Source organism: Stegodyphus dumicola, chromosome X1 (assembly GCF_044657685.1).
Source record: "Stegodyphus dumicola isolate Sdum_Otavi_A_Nest chromosome X1, ASM4465768v1".
NCBI lineage: Eukaryota > Metazoa > Arthropoda > Arachnida > Araneae > Eresidae > Stegodyphus > Stegodyphus dumicola.
In genome coordinates, this window is record NC_140780.1 from 60,906,894 (window position 1) to 60,928,233 (window position 21,340).

The window sequence follows — 21,340 nt, forward strand, 5'->3', positions numbered from 1 at the left end:
TCAGGATGCCCTCTTTCCCGGCATATGGTAGTTGTCGTTAGGAGTGATTCCTTTTGTACGCATACACAAAAGCCTATTTACAACTATCAAAACTCCTTCATTTGTATTTGTAAGGATACTTAAAAAAGTAATTAAATCAAATAACCTTCTGAGACATGAATTTATTTCTAATAAAGAAAATAAACAACAGTTAGGTGATTTTAAGCAAACATTACGAATATCGATACTTTGCATAGCACAAGTCTAAATAAAGGGATAAAACATACTTCGTTTAACCGTTGGTCAAATTAAAGTTAATACTGTGTAGGTCCACCTTTCGCATTTATCATTTGTCATATAATCTGTCTGGCATCGGCAGAACCATGTTGTCTTATCCAGTGTAATTTCAGACCATGGTCGTTTAGTTGCTGCCTTCACATGTCTTTCCTTGTAATAGTATACTGGTGGATACGCCAATCAAATTTATCCCCCATATGAGTTTAAATTTGGCGATTGGGGTGGTGAATGCAAGTTGACTAGGTACTTTTTACAGGAGTCATTCTCTGACAATTTTTGTGTGGAGAGATGGAGTGTGTTTTGGTTCGCTGTCTTGAGGAAAGACCCAGCTGCTTTCTAGTCCCAATTTTTGAGCAGGTGATTGCAGATTAGATTTAAAATAGTTTCAAATACGAATCTATCCATAATGCAGTCTATGAAAACTAATTTATCTATTCCAACCGCTACCATTGATTCCCAAACCATTACACTCCCTTCACCTTGTTTAATAGTTGGTATGGTATTTTCCGGTTTCATTTTTTCATATTTTCCCCACCAAATCGTTCCACGACCATCTCTTCCGAAAATATTGAACTTACTTTCATTAGTAAAGAGAACAGTTTTACAAAAATCTGTCTTTGTTTAGGCGGTTATTTGCAAATTCTAATAATTTTTGTCGATTTTGAGTGAGATCTAAGATATGTCATTAAATCCCATTAATAAGAACCCTAGTCAGTTTCTGGATTAATTTTTTTCTGTTACCTTCGCAAGGGGTTAAATTAATTTCGGAGCATTTACTTTTAAATCTTTTTTTTTTACTTTTCTCGCAAGAGTTCTTGCATCACGATGACTAACATTCCTTAGATGACCACTTCGAGATTTGTTTAGCACATATTCCCTTAACTTGTAATTTCTTAGTCTGTACAGTTGCAAGACTTTTCCGAATAGTTTTAGTCATTTCACGATAAAATTTCTTTTCGGGCCTTAATTTTACAATAAGATTTCTCGTATCTAAAGAAATTTCTTTCCTTTGATTTATTTTTCAAACTAAATCGTCTACGAGAGTAAAGATTCTGACTTTCACGCGTGGTTGAGATGTCCTTATATAAATCCAAAAGGGAAGGAAATAGCCGCGTACGTAAATTATGTTAAAAACCAATCAACTGTGTTCTGACTTGTCTGACGTGCTAGTTTCAACAAATCTGCAAATGACTTTCGTATTTACCGTATTTAAGCTACTATTTTTGGGGAAATACTTTTTACGAGTGCCACGATAAATAAAATATATTTAACGGTTTAAAATCAAGTAGTGTTTGATAAGCCTCTATTTTAATGAGTGTGTGTAGACTTTTGCGACTGCATGTACGTAGGGAACGGGCCGTGCTCAGCCAACTTGCTGATTTAGGAAGAAATTAATATTCTTGTCATATTTAATTTCTGGACAAAAACTCGCGGAATCTTCTGCCTTGAGGAACATGATTCCAAGTAGTCTTTCGAGGTTCGAATCCGCGAACGGGCTGGCTGCAGGGGCGTTTTCGTGGTTTTCACCATGCGTAACGTGTATACGAGCCAGTTTTTCTTAGAAAGTCCCTCCACGAAGGCATCCTTCCCTTTAGGCAGATAGCCCTCATGTGCTTTGCCATAATTGACTAATACAATCCAAGTAGTTTTCCATTGTGTATTCTATGTATTTTTTATTCGATTGGAAAGATATGACCTTGGCCATTTTATGCCTAGGGTCATGGTACTGATATTCTTGGCCTCTTTTGCGAGTTGATATGCGTATTCATTACCAGAGACGCCTGCGTAAGCTTTCATCCAAGAAACTAATATAAAGTTGAGAGCTATTGCAGAAGAGTGCTACATGTTGAAAAGTGCATATAGCGCTGAAAGACTGTCGCAATTGATGGTTAGTTTGGAAAATTCGTGTTGCAGCATAAATAATAGCGTATTTAATTGCCGATAGTTCAGCCTGGAATACACTTCCCAATTCAAAGGAAACTTTCCAAGTGATCCGTTCTTTCGTTGGCATGAAAATCATATAGGCGAAGCCTATTTTTTCATTGATCTTTGAGCCGTCGATAAAAGCTAACTGTAAGATGCAATGACTGCTGTTCTTGTAGCGAATCTTAAGTTCAGCCTGTGCATATGATCAATCAGTTAGTGTATTTGAGAAGAGCACTTAATTTGTAATTTTCGATAGCAAACGCTGTATTATGCGTGTTAGTTTCCCGCTTCAGTTGTTGTACTGTGGTTCTGTTTGCTTCTTTTTCTACCTGGATGCATAATGAGGAGATTCCTGATAAAACGCACAAAAGCATGACTAGAAGTGATACCGTAGGCCTTTGTAATTTGGAGTAGAAAGGCCTTTTGTGTGTCTTGTAACAGCTTATTCTTCCTTTCGTTCATTGGAAGAACTCGGGTGCTGCGGCAAAGCCAGCGAATTATAAAAAATAACATTACCCTTTTTGTGAATGGCATCACTTACGTTTTTGTATTCATAAATGTCTTTTTGCTTGTTCTATACTTAATGTTTATGTTAGGGAATAAATAAGTATAAAATACTATCTCCTAATATCGGGTAGCTGCTCCGTAGTATGCAATATGCGCTATCACCGTTTGATACAAAATTTTGCGGATGTGCGGATTCAATCTCAATTTGAGGCTTTCATGTGTTTGAAGTTTTCAGCTATTTGCGCAATTTTTTCTCTTAATCAGGCAGATAAATAATTTCTCTTAATTTAATGCTGGAGAGAGAAGTTTTTATGAATGATGACTGTCAGGAATTTAATTTTGGGAACAATTCTGATGTTTTGTTTGGATTCCAAAAGTAGGATTTCTTTTTATCGTTTGGCCCGGTTTATGAATGACCATGGCTCTCGACTTGTCTTCCGAGATCTTGGGATTTCGTTTTGCACATAGATTTTGGAACACTTGGAGGGAGATGTTGGTATTTTACTGGAGAAGATCTCTTGCTCTTCGGCTGGTAACTAGAGCTGCGTCACCTGCAAAAGCGTAGATTTGCGTATGCGGAGGGAAATGATTAGTTGTTAATTTAATTGAATACCATGTTCCAGAGAGGAAGAACCTTGTGGGCGTCGTCTGAACTGTGATTTTTTTATTATCACATTTTTGTAGATAATTACACTCTTTCGCCAAATAATTATTCATTTGGCGGAATGCATTTTTTAAACATTCCATACTTCTCTGGGACTGTAGAACCTTGGTCACCATAGGGATTCGAATGCGATTTGTAAGTCGTCACGTAGTATTACCAAATGTTTAGATTTGTTCTGAGAGTAGGAAAATGAAATAGTAATTTAAATATTTTTATCAAAAATTCAATAAAATAATTCAGTGCCTAAAAAGCTATTAATTTCAAGTGAGTATTTTTTCTGAACATAACAATGCTTTTATTACCAAAAGCATATAAATTGACACTAATGTATTCGAAAATAATTGTTTAAGCATCCTTAATTAATAATTCTTGCCAACAATTAATGATTTTAATTAATAATTCTTTCCTTTTTAATAATTGTCATTTTTTTCTTGATATTTCCGAGAAACTGCTTTTTCATGATATATTCAAATAAAAACATCTCAGTATTCAAAATATAATCGATATATCTTTGAGCAATAAATCAAAACATACAATCTCAAATTTTCCTTACTTATTTATTAAATGTTAGATTAAGTACAAATGTAATAAGGCTAAAATTCCTTCTTTCTTTCTGGCAAATTTCTCGCATTCAGGATTTTAGTTCAAGATCCTAGCAGTTTGTTTGTCTGACAAATTGGGAAACTGCGAGTCCAATCTTTTGTTACATTAGGTTAAAGCTGGCAGGAGAACCTGCGATACTGAATTATTAAATTTATATTCTAACCTTGTAACTGCAAGTTAACCTCATTAAATTTAGTAAGTTCTGTTAAATACGCAATTTCTGGCTTTCCTCCGACTAAATTTTCTTGTAAAATGATGTCTTTAACATTCTAAAACAATTTCACAAAGTTAAAAATCAAAAATCAAACTCAAGCCTTTTTTTGGTCTTATCAAACATAAGCCTTTTGACAGCCAGCGTACTTGAGTATGAATGAGGACGAATTGAAGAGATTTATGCAATCTGCCACTCAGACTTTTAGCAATTAAATGTTGTCGATGGATGACGCAGCAAAATGCAAACATCCCAGGTACATTTTGTTTTAAATGCTTATAAAACCACCCTAGCTTCCAAATATAGCACGTTCTCCATCTACTGCTGCTAACATTGTATTTGATAAAGTGATCGATTTTTCCATGAAATAATATCCCATAACATTGAATATTGATTTACATTTAGTGTCAAAGTTGTCACGAAGACCATTTTGTCATAGGTTTCTTGGTTCGTAGTATAACGAACATACGCTAATAATAATGCTTCATTACCAGGTAAAATTGACCTGTCCAGGCTTAGAGATAAACGTCTCTTTTGTAAAATGAAGTAATGTAAAATGAAAAATGAAATTACACAAGAAGCTCTAAACATCATCACTCATTTCATCCATACGTCTTTGAACTCTGTTGTCGCTAAAAGGAATTCTTTTGAGCATATCATATGTAGGTTTGCTTAAATCAGTTTTTGAAACCTCTTCAGTGGCTGGCAAAATTACCTGTTCTTAGATATAGTATGCGGCTCTTCTCATTTTGCTGTAAGTAGTGAGATAGATATTTTAAGACACCTGCAAATCATCATTGTCTCTTTTTGACGTCGAAGAGAACATACTGTGTATCGTAGGTCTCTTTTGAGGTTCTTTCAGTGCTTGAAAGTGTGTCGTATCTTTACCTGTTTTATAAGGGGACTCCCAGTGTAAAAACTTATTTTAATCTCCAGTTAGACATACAGAGAATTTTTTCTTCTTTTTTTAGTTGGGGAATTGTTTTTACGAAGTTGTAGTAATCACTAAGTAAAGTTTTTTTTTTCCAATTGCAGATTGTGAACAGTTACAGTGTAACACAGTCCATTAATCTATACAAAGTCAGATGGGGTGGTCTCTTTATTATGGATGCACTTAATAGGTGGGCCACCAGCGCCTCCTATGAAGGGACGGACAGTTACAACCATGCCCTTCTCCGGGTTTCGAACCCAGGCCCTTCAGTAACCATCCCTAACCACTGTACCCTTACTGGGCGGCTCACTAAGTAAAGTTGCTGTGCAAAATTTACCTTATACAAGTGTTAAAAAAGCAAATTAAAAATACCATCTAATGTTCACCACAAAATGCTTCAAAAGCAAAACGTAAAACCTTGCTTCGTCTGAAAATGAGTTATACTCCTTATAATGCAAAATATTGTATTGGTTTTTAAAGAGGTACACTTCGTTTGCCATAAAACGTAAACAATGCGCAAAACTACTTTTGTTGCTATTTTTAGACGTCTCCGGTTTAAATTTTAGAAATTAAGCAACGTTGTAAACACGATCGGCATCTCAAAGCAATTAGAGGAACTATAAGAAGATTGGTTAGAGTAGAGAGAAGGGTACCCCTTGTATTATCACGAAGTTGCCGTTTCATTTATGGTAGCTTGAGTAGTTAAATGTTATGGAAACGGTTGCATGATTGCGGTAAATTTGTAAGTGTTTGTGGTGTGTGTTGATTAGAAAATATATTGCTTGTTTTGTGGTTTAGACGGTAAAATGGCTGAATGTGGTAAGATTAATTTGATGTTTCTGTACGATTTGGAAAGAAAGGGGGAAAAGCATTAATTGACTGGTTTGTAAATGAAGGCTTATTTAGTAGCCATTATTAAGTGTTCTGTTTGTAGGGAGGAAAATGCGTATGGTCGAACGTCGCACGATAACGGCGCTACGAAGGATATTTTTGACTCTTATTTTGTGAATTTATGTGGCGACGACAATATACAGATTCTAGTTCAGATAATATTTTGTATGCTGTTAAGGAATTTTGACTGAAGACATGGTTGGCTGCTCCTTTGATTTTTTAAGTGAATATAGTTCGATGTATACATGGACAAAGTCAAGGAAGTGCGCAATGCCTAGTTTGTGCAAATCTCGGAATTTTTTTTTAAGTGAAAATAGATCGATGTGTACATGGATAAAGTCAAGAAAGTACGCAATGCCAAATTTGTGCTATTCTCTGATTTTTTTTAAATGAAAGTAGATCGATGTGTACATGGATACCGAGTTGGTGCAATTCTTTGTCTTATTATTTTGGCTTTGCGTAGCTTTTGGCTTGTGTAGCGGCGAGTTTTGCCAAAAATCGCCGCTAAACAAGCCAAAATAATAAGTCAAAGAATTGCACCAAGTCGGTATCAATGTACCGCCAAAAATCGCCAATTTTCGCCAAGGGTTACCCCTAAATATATTTTTAGCAGAAGACTTTTTATATATTTGCAAAAAAAATTATCAACTTTCTTTTCTCGAAGTTCAGAGAAGATGACTTTCGTCCACTTTAATTTGTATGTACCTAACTATTTATTTAGACTTTTGAAAATATTTGCTTACCTTTCTTCTCAAAATTCAGAAAACAAATGCAATGTTCGTCTCTGATATTCGTGTTTATAACTGATGAGTTAAAGAAATCCGCGCTCTCCTTGCAAAGTTCTAATACATGTCTGGACAATGGTTGATAGTGCGCGTATACGCACAATACGTTGCTACTGGTATCAAATGTGCAAGTTTTTACCAGTACTATAACCGCGAAGGAAATAGGTACCCAATTACACAAGTTTATGAAATATACTTAATATAATTAGTTAATTTATGTGCTTATTATATAAGTAAGTACTATGTAAGTATATATGTAAACTCCATGTTAAGTGCATTATGGAATTTACAGAACGCCTAAACTTTGGTGATAACCTGCTTAAATGGGATGCAATCTTCTGGACCGCTATTTACATCACATGCACCCTCAGTTTTTGTTTTCTTCCAGTGACATGAATCCTTTGTAGATCGGAGTCGACACCCTGAGGATCCATTTAGACCAGTTGGGAAATCTGGGGTCTACACTGAGCCAGAGCTATTTATAAATGGCACTCCCATGGATATGTACTATGCTTTTCGAATAATTCTTTCCAGCTATGTAAATCACAATGCAGTAAACACAACGTTTTAGAATATATTTGTCGTTTTTTCATGATAATTTTCTCGGATAATGTGTAGAATGAATTTTCAGTTTTCAATTTTATTTTAGATTAAGGTATGCCAAATAGTTTAAAAATATCTCAATGAATTTCCAGGTCTGAATAAAAAATATTGTCTACTTCACGGATTAAGTAAGGCGACATGAAAGTCAGGCGTTTTAAAATTAGAGTAAAATTTCAGTGAAGAAGTTTCAGTGATGGACATGTTTTTGCAAATATTATTTAATACAGCTTTTCAGAGTCAAGTGCATATTTTAGATTCTGTTATTTTCAATATGTTCTGTTAAATACATATTTTAGATTATATTACTAAATGTCTATTAGCGGTGTCCATTGGTACTACCCCTAAAACTACCGATTTACATTTTCTTGCAGTTTTTATCTAACTGCACATTTTAGGTTCCCTTTTGATGCTTTAGGTTATGTCAAAGTAATAAATACGTATTGTACTAAATGGACGTAAGAAAACTTGTGTAGGAGTTTTCAAATTGACTTTCCTCAAAAGGTTTTAATATTTTCCTCTTTTGAATCCATATTCATAGGAACAACTTTTAGACGCGTGTGTTTTTAGTATGCTGCCAACGACATAATAGTAAAATTCAAGTTTAATTTATTCAAGTTAGTATTATTCAAGTACGGAGATTTTTCATAAAACTGAGTCAATTTCTTTGTGCATTGTCTCATAACTCTCCAAACATCTAGGCAAATTTTTATTTTTCAGCTGTTGGTCTATTAATTATTAGTATTCTCACGAAGGAAATGCTAATTTATTTTTAAATTTCTTACTTTATTAAGTACATTATTAGTTATATTTATAAACCTTCTAAATAGGAATACATTAATTTCCAATATTTGATATCTAGAATCTTGTTCTAAATTTCCAGTACAAAGATACAAGATCTTACAGCTTGTATTGATGAAAATTTAGAGCCTTATAAAATTTCTTTCTAAAACGAAACATCCTATGCTACTTTTCGAAGTTTCTGGTAAAAATATTCAAATGACAGTGTATGAATCTTTTGATAGAGTTATGTTAACAGAAGTTCTCTTAAATAACTTAGCAAGTTTCAAATTATTGCAAGAGCAACTACTACCGTTCTTAAAGGGGTGTGTCGTATGTTTCTCATGTTATTGGAGGAAACCGCAATGTTTCTCATGCTATTGGAGGAAATGTTTTACTACATATTAGCACAAATTTTCTCTTTATGGTTTCCTCAACACATAACCGTAAGGATGGCCTTGAGTCTCTAGGGGGGGAGGTATTACTCTAGTAATAAAAACCCAGAATAATAGTACAGTAATCAGAAGAAGATTTTTTTCGCTTCTTGAGGAAACTTTTCACCTCGAAACGAGTCCCCCGCTCGGAGCTGCGTATGAGACTGGAGTCAAATAACGTGATAATGTTCCTTTAATGATTTATTGTAAATAGTTTTTCGTGTGTATTTCAGTCTAGAAATAAAGGTTTTCGTGCCTTTAACTTCAAAGTCCTGATTTTATAACTTTATGTGATATTACTGAGCTAACTGCTTCCACAACGAAAGCACGGACAGTCAGAAGCGATAATTACCTATATTCTCTTCCGACAGACACGGGACGTAGCCGACCAAATCCAGGTAGTAACAAAATATCGTCCACCGCAATTCGAGTGCCATTTCAAAATTTATTATAATTGGGAAATCATTTCGATTAACTTCTAACAAGATTTCTTATGTTTGTCATGCAGACTTTTTATATGTTTGTTTGAAATATTATTTGTGTATCTCCCTTCATTGTATTTACACATTTACAACAAACATTTTATTTTATCAATAATACATAGGTAATATATTATAAGACTTTTTTCTTCAACCGAATAAATACCAAAGATATACTTATTTCATCCAAAATATAAATTTTGCTGTTTTCAGTAACTTCGATCAGCTAAAAAAATTCATTTGTCTTGTGAGCTTCAATATCAAATGTGTCTTGAGATGGGTGATTTTATGTGTTTCATTTTTTTAATGAATGTGAAAACAAAAACAGACAATTTAACTGTCAGTATAAATATTCGGCGAAGCGTATCACTCTCCCTCTCTTACACACGCATGCATGCACGTGCAGACACTAGGAAGTTATTTTTCGATGCGTAACTAAGCGCTAGCATTAACAGTTCTTGAGTGACAAAACTTTTAAGGAAATGTAGTGTAAGGTAATTTCTGCATTGCATTAAAAGTATTCCCAGGAAGCTTTATATTTTCAAGAGTAGTATCCTGTGAATATTACTGAACCCACTTTGGGGAAGCTCTTAACCAGCTTTTCTAGTTTCAAAAAGAAAAGAAAAGAGAGAGATGAACGGGAAATTATTAACATTTTAACTGCCACCTTAATTAATTTAAATAATTGTTTAAGGGGCGAATAACTTCCCTCTTCAGGCACGCTCTGTACGCATATCATGGTTCCTTAGAATACTTTAGGTAGCTTTAAAATGTATGGTGGTTAAACGAATGCCGGTTATAAGGCCGTTGAACTTAAGTTGGAATCTCGGGTTAAGCACTTATATTTCTAACTGAATAATATATTTTCTAAAAGGCGTGCATTTAAAGGTTGTCAATCAAAAAGCTCTTTGGTGGTAAGAGAAGTTGGAGACTTTTGGATTCAGACTCCTAGCGATTTTCAGTCAAAATTGGGATAGTGTTGTCAGATGTTGATATTTTGGTACATATATTTAAGACCTTCAATTATAATTAAACGTATCTTCTGACCACATTCATGATTCTACATAAGGTCAAGCCGGTGGCCATACCATTGGTCAGCAAAATGAATGTTTCTGTAACACTATTATTTTGTTTAATTAAAAATATTTTATAGGGAAACTTTTTAATAATTTTTTGACAATTATATAACTTAAACTACTTGTTCCATTTCAGGTATTAGATATCTTGTTAAGAAAAACAAAATGTTTCGATATTGCAGCACTCCCAAATCTGTTAAAAATTCCTTCAGAAGGAAAGAATCTATAGCTTATAATAACATATAAGTCTTTTATTATTATTTTTTATTTACTTATTTTTGAAAAATTTCAATTATAGCCGTTTTGGTAAAAACAACGGTTTTTTTTTTCTTTGTCAGATTTCTTAGTCATTTAAAATATTAACTCCTTCTGAATAACTTTTCCAGTTTCATTTTCAGTCTACCTTTAACATATAAGCCAGTAACAAGCAAAATTCAGAACTTATTCCACATAATTTAAGCATAGTATATACTTTGGGTATTTCTGAAATAATTTTTTCATATTACTGTAAAGAAGAAGTAATTTCCGTCAAAGAACAAACGAAGAAATTATCGTTGAAATCATTGTGTGTTCATACAGATAATAGGCGGATTCTATCGCAACTACAATTTACTGCAGTAATTTAATATTCTATCGTGATTAAAATAAACTTCTGAATTAATGTCCATCTAATTAATTCTTACATACCTCCTTTCTTTGAAGAAAGACATTTAATGACAAATAAATGCCGCTTATATACTACATTGTAGCCTAATTATATGCCCTTAAGATTAAGAGTTTGTTAAAACTTATATTAAAAATACCCCTCAAATGCAGATGTTAAATATTTTAAAATGGCTATTATATAGCCTTGAAATAACTTGCAATATCATATTTCTTAAGGATTTTATGTTATTATATTTGCAATACCATATTTCTTAAGACTGTTATGCACAAATCTGATACTCATAATCTAAACTACGCTTTCGTTCTTCGATATTGCGAAATCATAGAATAGTGTTGTGTGTGTGTGTGTGAGTGATTATGGCAAAGCCTCAAAATGCTGTCTGCCTAAGAGGAGGGATGCCTTCGTGGAGGACTTCATAAGGGAAACTGGTTCGTATACACGTTACACATGGGGAAAACCACGAAAACACCCATGCAGCCAGCCCATTAGCAGGATTCGAACCTCGGACCGAACTACCAGTGTTCAGCGACTTTACCGCTCGGCCGCTAGTGGGCACGAAATCATAGAAGTTGCAACAATAAGAAGGTGCTTCAGTTTTTTCTTGCTTCTTATTCCTCTACATATTCAGCTAATATTTGCACAGAAAACTTAAAGATAAGTATCAAATCCATCAAGTCCTAAATGAAATTATTTCAGGACACCGAAAAATGTTTTTTAATTGGAATTTGAGTATACCCAAATAAGCATTCAAGAATAAAACGCAATAAATAAGCACATAGAAATGAATACGTTTTATCTGAGATATGCACAACAGAGTTACAAAAGATTTAGAATGATGCTTACTTTATAATGATGGACTTGGAAGTCCATTCTAATGAGACAGAACTTGTAGAAACCATTAATGCTAATTTGACTATTGTCTCTACCTTTCCAATTACAAATTAAAACGGATTATTATTTCATGTTTTTGATTGATCTTTTTAAGTCACACATTTCAGTAATAATTGTTTCGCCCTGGAAGCGATGTAAAGTGATACGAAGCGGAAAATAATAAAATTTCCTTAAACAAACCCATCTAATTTCACGCTTATTCATTATTCCACCGTCATCGAGAGTTAATCTATAATAATGCCACAGTATACATTTATGTAGACTGTAATGAATGATTTCACTTCAACTGTCTCTTTTCTAGCAGGAAGGAAGAACAAATAGACTATCTTGATTCTTAAAGCGTGTCAAAGATATGCAGTTAAGCAAAATAGTTTAGGTTCCGTTTCGAACGGTACGAACCAGGATGTTTTATTATTGAAGATTTTAAATGCTGTTCTAAAGATTTCCTCATGTCCTTCCAACAAAGCCGTAAATGTTTTAAAGTAAATATCGGGGGAAATTACTTTCCTTCACAGTGTATTATGACTATTGTTATTGTATATTATCTAAAATAACAGGCAGAAGGACAAATTTTAAAGGTACCATAGCTACAAGAATCAGCATAAAAATGAATTTGAAATCTCAGTAATTTCTGGCCGTTTAATTTTTTATATTTAAGTAAATGGGATTTAATTTAAAAATCAAAGCATTATTATTTTTCTATGGAACCCATCTTTGGATTTTTACACATATTAGAATCTCTCTAAACTGGCAGTAGCAACACCTCACCGATTCTAGATAAAAGATTTTTCAGAATAATTGAATATATTCCTAGAACATGCCTATCATGTTTTTTGATTCCATATGCAGATATTGAACCATGCAAAGTACATCGTTCGTATATTTCGATTTATCGGACGTTATTAAAGAAATCTTATCGAAAATTGTGCAAATTACTTAAAACACATAAGCATGGTTTTTTCCCATGATTTTACATTTTACATTTCAGAAAAATAAACTTTTTAAAATTTCCATATATACTATCTACCAAAACGTATTTGCATAACCATGCAAATGCCGATATCTACGGTCCTGATATACGCCAAGCCCTTCACCATTAAATATTGTGTAGGAAATAACATCGGCATTGCTGGTATGCAATATCCGCGAAGTATAGACACTGTAGAAGTATCTGATTTGGAGAAAAGTGTAATCGTCGGGTATCACAAAAATGGCCGATCCTTAAGGGTCATATCTAGTGAGCTGAATTACCCAAATTCAGAAGTGGAAGTTGAACAGTGATTATCGGAATGAGCTCTGAGTCGGCAGACCCGCGAAACTGGGAGATTGGGACCGACGGTTGCTGTCCACAGAAATAAGAAGGTGCTTCGAAAGAACCGCACCCAGCTGATGGCCCACATACTCCAAGAGTTTTAACAGGCAACTAGGAGTGTTGTTCCGATTAATACCATCTGTAAGAAAGCACATTTTTCTTGTTTTGCATGGTCGTACTGCTGCCCATAAGTCTTTCTTCATAAAGTCCACCCGCGCTGCTCTGTTAATGCAGTGCAAACGCTGGCAGAGGACCATTGATCAATGGAAACGAGTTCTCCAGAGCAGCGAATCAAGGTTCATCCTCTGCCATTTGGATGGCAGGATCTGGGATAGGCGTCTGCCTGGAGGAAGCCTCCTGCCATAATTCATTGTGCCCAGAGTAAAGTTCAGGGTGATAGAATTATGCTCTGGAGGTATTTCTCCTGATATGGACTCCCTGATCTCCCTTGGTCCAAATTCATGGTAATCTCAACATCGACGCCTAAGGCACTATTTGGATGACAGTGTGCTTCCTACGTTGTGGCAGTTTTTCGAGTTGAACCATGTTATTTTTAGGACGACATCACCAGCTGTCATGTTGCGAGGTTTACCATGGATTGGTATGGTAACAATGGTGTTAACCGAATGAATCGAACTGCCCAAAGCCCAGACTTGAACACTATCGGAAACCTCTAGAACGAGTTAGATCACCGAATTAAAGGGGTGCAACCAGCGTCCAATATCGATGAAGGAACTTGCATGCCTTCTCCAAAGCCGAGTGGAAGAAATTCCAGTAGCCATCATGCAAGGACTTGTGAAAAGCATGTCCCGGAGGGTTGAGGCTCTATCTATTACTAAATATGAAAGACTTTTGTTTTTCTTTTCTATTCCAGATATTCAAATAGTTATTGGTAGATAGTGTACAGTATCACATGAAAGTTACGAGTTTCTTAGTGATGATATAGCTTTGAATGTTTTCCTGCTATAAGACTGTCGCCGGAATTATCTCCGAATATGGAACGAAAGCCAAGATATCTGACACAGGTGCCGACTACCTCCATATTTTTCACAAACGCATCTACTTTTAAGTTCACACATCGACATATAAAAAAGTATCGGTAGGTCATCTTCATATCATAGATAATTCATTGGTTCGATAAAGCTGCTGCGTTGGGAAGCAGAAACATAACACAAATACTTTCCACGTTTAAGTCTTCAGGTTATTAATCCATTATATATTGTTTACCTCGTAGGCTTAGATTTTTAATTTAAATTTAGACCTTCAAAAGTGCTTTTTTTCTTATACTGTCGGTTAACTGGATGCCGGTTACGAGTGATTTTACTATACTTTGTTTCCTTGATCGTTTAATGTACTACCTGCCAATTTAATTATTTGAGGAATTAAAATAATAATTCATTTAATTCAGTCATTCCTTAAATAAGCTTGTTCGTTTTTAAATAATTTGTTTCAAGTAAAAAATAACGTATTATTATTTATTATTTATTACAACAATTTTTTATATTCTTTAAACTTCTTAACGTAAAAACAAAACTCAAAGAAATTAAATTCAAAATTGTTACTTCTTAAAAGACAGTTTAGAGGCTGATTATGAAGGAGTTCTTTCGTGCAAGAGAGAATGGGGCTGAAGAAAAGGGTGTTCTAAAGTAGAAATACTCCGAAAATTTACATAGAATCTTTCGCTTTGAAATAAGATATATATTCCTTCTAACTAAATGATAAACAGTAACTGTAACAAAATTTATTACGGTTTTGACTGTATCTGAATTGGGGATTAAAAAGTAAAATTATTACTTTGAGTTTATTCTCACGTCAGATGCAGAAGCGTTACATTCAGAGCCATTAAGAGCCAAGTTCATTGTTGAATTTTATTGTTGTTCTATATAGAAAGTCAATAAACCATCATTTAATGCTCGACAAAAGTCTTGAGGTGTTTTTCCTAATGTCTTTGTTCAACCTAATGCTACGCATAGTTAATAAACCATTAAACGGATTCATGCAAAAAAACCGCAATGCTTTTTTTTTTTTTTTTTCTTTTGGAGGGAGGGTAATTTAACTTGGTTTCTTTCATTACATTTAACCGCTTTATGTGGATTTCAACCTGAAATTCTTCGAATGTTTATAAGTCCTCCTTTGTTGAGAATTCAATTTCAAAAACATTATTTTCTCTACTTTTCTACTGATTATCTTGTCTCTTCAGTATTTGAGTTACTGCAATAACCTAGGTAGGACCAACTGCACTGCCTTAATATCTGAGTTCCTTCCATACAAAACGATTACGATCTCATTTTCCCGTAAGACAAGCGAATTTACGTGCTGTCTGATACTTATGTTATAATTCACACGCTAATCGAAATTTATCCCTTACTGCAGGCAAAGCTCTAATCACCGAGGCCATAAATTCTTTGAAATTTTATGGCTTATTGCCACATTCACCTAACAAATTTTTCTCGATTTATCTAAACCACCTCAGTGCTTGACTTTTAAAGAGGATGCCGCCTAAACCAAACATCTGTTTTTATCTACCGGGTGCAGAAGAAAATGCTCGAGCCCTGTAGTGATAATTCATTTTATCTGACTCCAATAAAAGCGATTAGAGATGGACATTCCGCTCTGGAATTGATTCAAAGAACCGATTCATTTTACTGAGCGAGTGATCTCCGATCCAGCAAAAACGGAGCGGTAGTTCTTTGACATTTCACGGAGAGCTCTTGTTGGGAAGCGTGCCAAAATGTTGTTTTCCCTTATGTAAAGATTCACTTTCTTTCCTTTATTATTTACCGAAATCATCTCATATATGTATATATATATATATATGCTTTTGTTTTGCTTGTGTTGCATCTAATATTTAAAAGCAGAACATTAAATAAACCGATGCACCTCAGCGAAACTGACCATCACTGTTTGAAAATGGATGTCTTTTTCCCATCTGAGAATGCGAAGAATTGTTTAAAGTACGTCGATTATAGATGCTCAGTTTCCTCCTCGGACTCCCAGCTGTCATCGCTCCGGCGTTGCTTCTAGTCACAGATCTGTGCCCTTAGGAGTCTTGATTATTCGTTCTTTTCATCGCTTCATCTCTAGCCGCGGATCTAATTCCTACTAAGTCTTCATTATTTGCTCTTTTCATTGCTTTCGCGCTCCTGCTCTAGCCGCAAGTCTGGCTCCTGTGGCGCTTTCATTATTTACTCTTTTTGCTTCCTCGGAACTCTTCCTTTGATTTTCATTTCGATTCATCGTATACTGTGTTATAGTATAGCTATGTGTATGAAGTATTACCTCTTTTATACAATATCATCATAACATTTATATAAAATAATAAATTACATTTTTATTTATTTACTTATTTTACTAACATCTTGTAGTTAAGAACTGTGAATTTCTCTTTAATTTTCTTTAGAATTAGTATATATTTATAAACATTAATTTTTCCATTTAATGCATTTTTTTCAAGGTTCAAGAACAAAATGCCGACCATTTCACACAGAATCTCTAGCGATATTTGGTTTCATTTTGTCAATTCAGATTTAAAAAAAAAAAAAAAAAAAGGAAAATGCCGGTATTATCAATAGACAATTTCCTCTTCTTTGGGATCTGTCTCCGATCTAAAAATTTATTTTTACACTGTGCTTTGTAGTAGCAACAAAATATCAATTATAGTAATAAAATAATGTAATCGGGGCATCCCTCCCTTTCTGTGTAGTGTCTTAGGGCGGAGCACGTAATAAGTAAAAAACAAAATAAATAATGTAATCTTTAACAAAAGTGAGTTTAATTTTCCTCATTTAAATTTTTTTTTAGCATTTTTATTCCAGAATTTTATTGTTGTTTTATATAGAAAGGTGTTTTTAGGGAATCCCAAAAGTACAATTGAAAGAAATCAATCTAGGGAGTGAGAGATTTGACTGAGTTAATTCCACCGATCCCACTCCTTTTTCGATTCTTTCTGCTTTCCCTCCATCTTTGCACACAGCTCTTGGTCCACGCCTGTCCCGAGCGCATTCATTAAGGTCATTATTAGTGAGCGGTGAATCGTTAAAAAGAACTGATTCACTTCAGTGAGCGAAGGTTTCCGGTTTTAAAGAAGCAGTTTTTCCCCATCTCTAAAAGCGGTAAAGCAAAGTAATTCTTTATTTCCAATACTGGATAATCTTCTTTCTGATACAGTGGCATCGCCCTCTTGGTAACAGTTATCAGGTTCAGTGTTCCTCCTTACTTGCTTGGGGAACATTAAATGACCTGACTCGGAACAGGGAGCTTACTAAAGCTATGTTCAATAAATGTGGGAAGTAGACAAGATACACAGGAAGGGTATACGAAACCCTTTATTTTTCTCTCTTTACAATGATTTCCGGACTTCGGAATACAGAGACCAACCACTTGTGGTCTGAACGTAAGAATATAAAAATATTAACTAAATTCTAACTAAACTAACTTTGGATTAATAAACAAGTGTCTACTTGAAGATTGGTCGTATATTAACAGAAAGGCCGTATGTAGTACAGAGAACTGTTAACACTACGATACGTTTAAAATTATCAAGAGGATTAAACCTCTGGCCTTGAAGGCAACCAGCAACCGAGTAAAACTGCAATGGCAAGCGGCCCGCTCCTAATCACTCCTTCCTCTCTCTTGCTTGGCAAAAAGCCACAACTTAAGTACTTGGCATTCGCAAGACAAATTTGCATAAATAAGTTAAAGCTTTTAATTCTGGCCGGAAGTAGAAAATAAGAAGTGCTAGTAAAGATTTAAAATAAAATAAACGTTAGTAAAACTTAAGATCCTTACACAGTGACTAATAAAATTGAAGGCAATCACAACCCAAAGTAACTTATTACGAAAGTCTAAGAATAGCAGCAAGTAAGGTGCGCATAAAGCCAAGTCTACTTAAAGGTCTTACTACTTACTTCTGCTGGGCCAAGTCTAGTTAAAGGAATGGAGTCTACTCTCCATCCACGAAGTCGTGGAGTCTACTCTCCTTCCACGAAACTCAATGCCGAGCTTCTTCCGTCGAAATTAACTTTCAGTTTCTCCGATGCCCGCATGCGCTCTAACAGGTACTCGAAGCCTTCGAGAGGATTAGAACTTGCAACCTCGCAGGGGTTAAAATAAAGGTGCTATTTCTCCTTGCATAATTTAATGTGCAAGCTGGGCGCCAATACAAGCTTACGCTAAATACTTCAAAATACCAAATCGCCTCTGACAATAAAAGTCTTCCAAATCTGAAACCTCAGTTTTTCTCAAATATGCATATGTGAATCTACTTATCAAGAAATACGTAATACTCAAAAATAGCTGCTAATATTCTAAAGATTAAAAAAAATTGTTAAGCGTGTTTTTCTTGATCGCCAGTAGCGAACCTTCTAACGAAATTTTAAAATTTTGTAAAATCTCCCAAACACTACTGCATCGCCAAATACAGTTGCATTTGAATACTTTCAGTTAGCCGTCATCTGCCATATGCAAAGTTTAGATGGAAAGATGGCATTCAGCCATTTTAAAAGTATATAAGCTAAGCTATTTCTTCAAACTGCTGGGACCAATTAATTGCTGTTTAGTCAGAACAGATTTTATTTTATATTGCACATAGAATTTTTCTTTAATGTTTCTGCATACATTTATTGTTTTTCATATTATACAGTAGTTTGCAAGCTCACCATGTGTCGGATTCGACAAACTTCTTTACGTGTTTCCGGCCAGCTTTGGCCACCTCCCTGTCCTTCTGCAGCTGCCCCAGACATGGCTTTCTGATCACCGAGGCTCAGGGTTTCACTTCTCTTTTTCTTTTACAAGGCTATCTCAACTGCAGAAGCTTCATCTTTGGACTTTTACATACGACATGACCCTAAGGGGACTCATATAGGAATCTTGAAAGAGTAGGAGTAATGCATCTCCCGCTGCATGCCAGAATAACTAACAAAACATCGGAGTATCAAAACCGGTGGGTTTCAGATTATCACTGGCACCTCTTACTATGTATGAAATAAAAATTTTCATTGTGATTTGAAAATTGACATGATAAAAAAATAGCTAAAGCTTATTATGAGATTCAACAACAAATCAGCAGCAAAGTACTGCAAATTTCGCTGCACAACTAAATTACGAAATCTTAGCGGACGATTTTTCATTCGTCTGTACGCTTGCACGTCCTCTATGGCAAGAAGAATTTGTCTCCTGACATGCGGTTTCATCCTTCACCCCCACACAGCCGAATTACGTGCTACGATTCATGATGTAAATTCTTAAATACTGTATATTTTCCTATCTCGTGTGTTACCTGAATTAGACACTTCCACCTGCAAGATAGCTCTACTCTCACAGTTGGGGAACACCCTTCACCAATCTTCCCCGTCGCCTCCTGGATTTTTTTTCCTAACGCTATAGATGTCACCTAATGCGTGACAACTCTAGCTGCCACAGGGATAAAGTGCATCTTCTCGTCGTTTCCATCATATAAGATGTCTTCTGAGGGACCCATTTCATGCATCATTCATTCTCAGGCTCAGTAACTGCTTCGTAAAGTGCGGCTTAGCCAGCAGAGCCCCAGAATAACACTACAGTATCACAGTATCTCAATAAACGGGGGGGGGAGGACCCATAGATGACATCATGGATTATGAGTAGGCGTTGCTGCGGGACGTCTGCATATTTTGTCAGGCTATTGTAAATTCGTTTACGCTGGAGTATAAGCCATGTACTTCAGCCTTTTCTGGGGAATCAGATGTGGGTGACTCAGATCCAAGCCTAGATAGCTAAACTGCTGAATAGAGTACCCGTCACTTATTAAAGTCACTGATTAATAAACTCAGCCATTCACTACGTTCAAATTTCCAGGAACCAAAACAAACATAATAGAAAAACTGTCTTTTATGAAACTCATCTCCGTCGCTCAGGTTGAGAAAATATTAATTCTTCATTGTCAGAATAGCCTACTTAATACTATAAAAACTCTTCGTAGCTCATTCAAACTGTCCATTTTCGTAGTACTTCCAACATAATTGTGCCTTCCTGCATAAGCTTTCAAATACCATTATAGAAAATACGTTCAGATAATGATGAACAGAAATAAATTTTGTGGAAACGCAAGCGCACCGAAGGAGGTAAGTAACTTGATATCTGTGCTAGAGATCATGTACGCTATAGTCAGTGCAGTGGGATACTCTCTTAAAGTTAGTTAAAAATTGTTTCCAAAAATGAGGCTTTTATGTAGAAGATGCCTCAGAGGAACTGTCAACTATATCTAATGTTTCAGACATCAGATGAGGTAAGTTATGAAGATTTAGTTTTATACTAAGTGTCAATTCAGAACATTACTGTGACAACTGATTATGAAAGCGTTAAACAACTGAAGAACCTGACATCAAAAGTGATACACAAACAACTAATGACATATCAACATCAATCGAATTTAGAAAAGCACTGCAGATTTCAAGAAGAACTCTTAAACTGAAAATATCACAAAAGCTACCAGCAGTTTTATGAATCTGAAAATTGCAAAGATAGATTGAATAGTTGCTTGTATGAGCTGAAACTACATGAAGAGTATAATTATAAATATAGTTTGTATAAAATTTTAAAATGAATTTCAAAATTGCATAGAATATTTAATTTTAGCATTAATTTTTAATTATTATTTTAGGATTATATACTAAATTAGTTTCTGGGTGTTACTTAGCTCGAAAAGGTTTAAACTTATAACACGATTTGCAATATACATTCGCCGCTTAAACTCAGCGCTGTATAAACTCAAATATGTTTGGAACGAAAGGGATTTTAATAAGCGTCAGATACTGTATATCACTCCCGATATGATGACTATTTTAAGGGTGTTCGAAGGGGAATAAGTTGATGATCATGTATGTCTACGAGAAATCCCAGTTCCTGCTAACGAATTACGAATTCCTCCATAGAGGAACCTGTTTTACTGGATCAACCGATTATAGTTCCAGATACAAACGGCGAAGATGGACCAGTTTACTCTGCCTCTTCCGAATCGACTTCAGACGAGAATTCTGACTCCAGTTCTGGATGAGAGCGAAACCGCATCTAGTAGCACTCCTATTGCAAACTGCTTCAGTTGCTTGGATGAGATGGACTTATCTGATTCTGCTGCGGAACTGCATGCCGCCCCAATTCCTGCAGAAAAGAAACGGAACTTACCGCCCATCCTCTGCCCGCAACCTCAAGTCACATGGAGAGAAATTAATCCCATTCTCGACGATAATAACACCAGAAACTTCATCGGAATCCTGAAATTAACCTCCAGTTCGATGATTGAGACACCAGAGGAAAGGCTGTAGGTCCTGT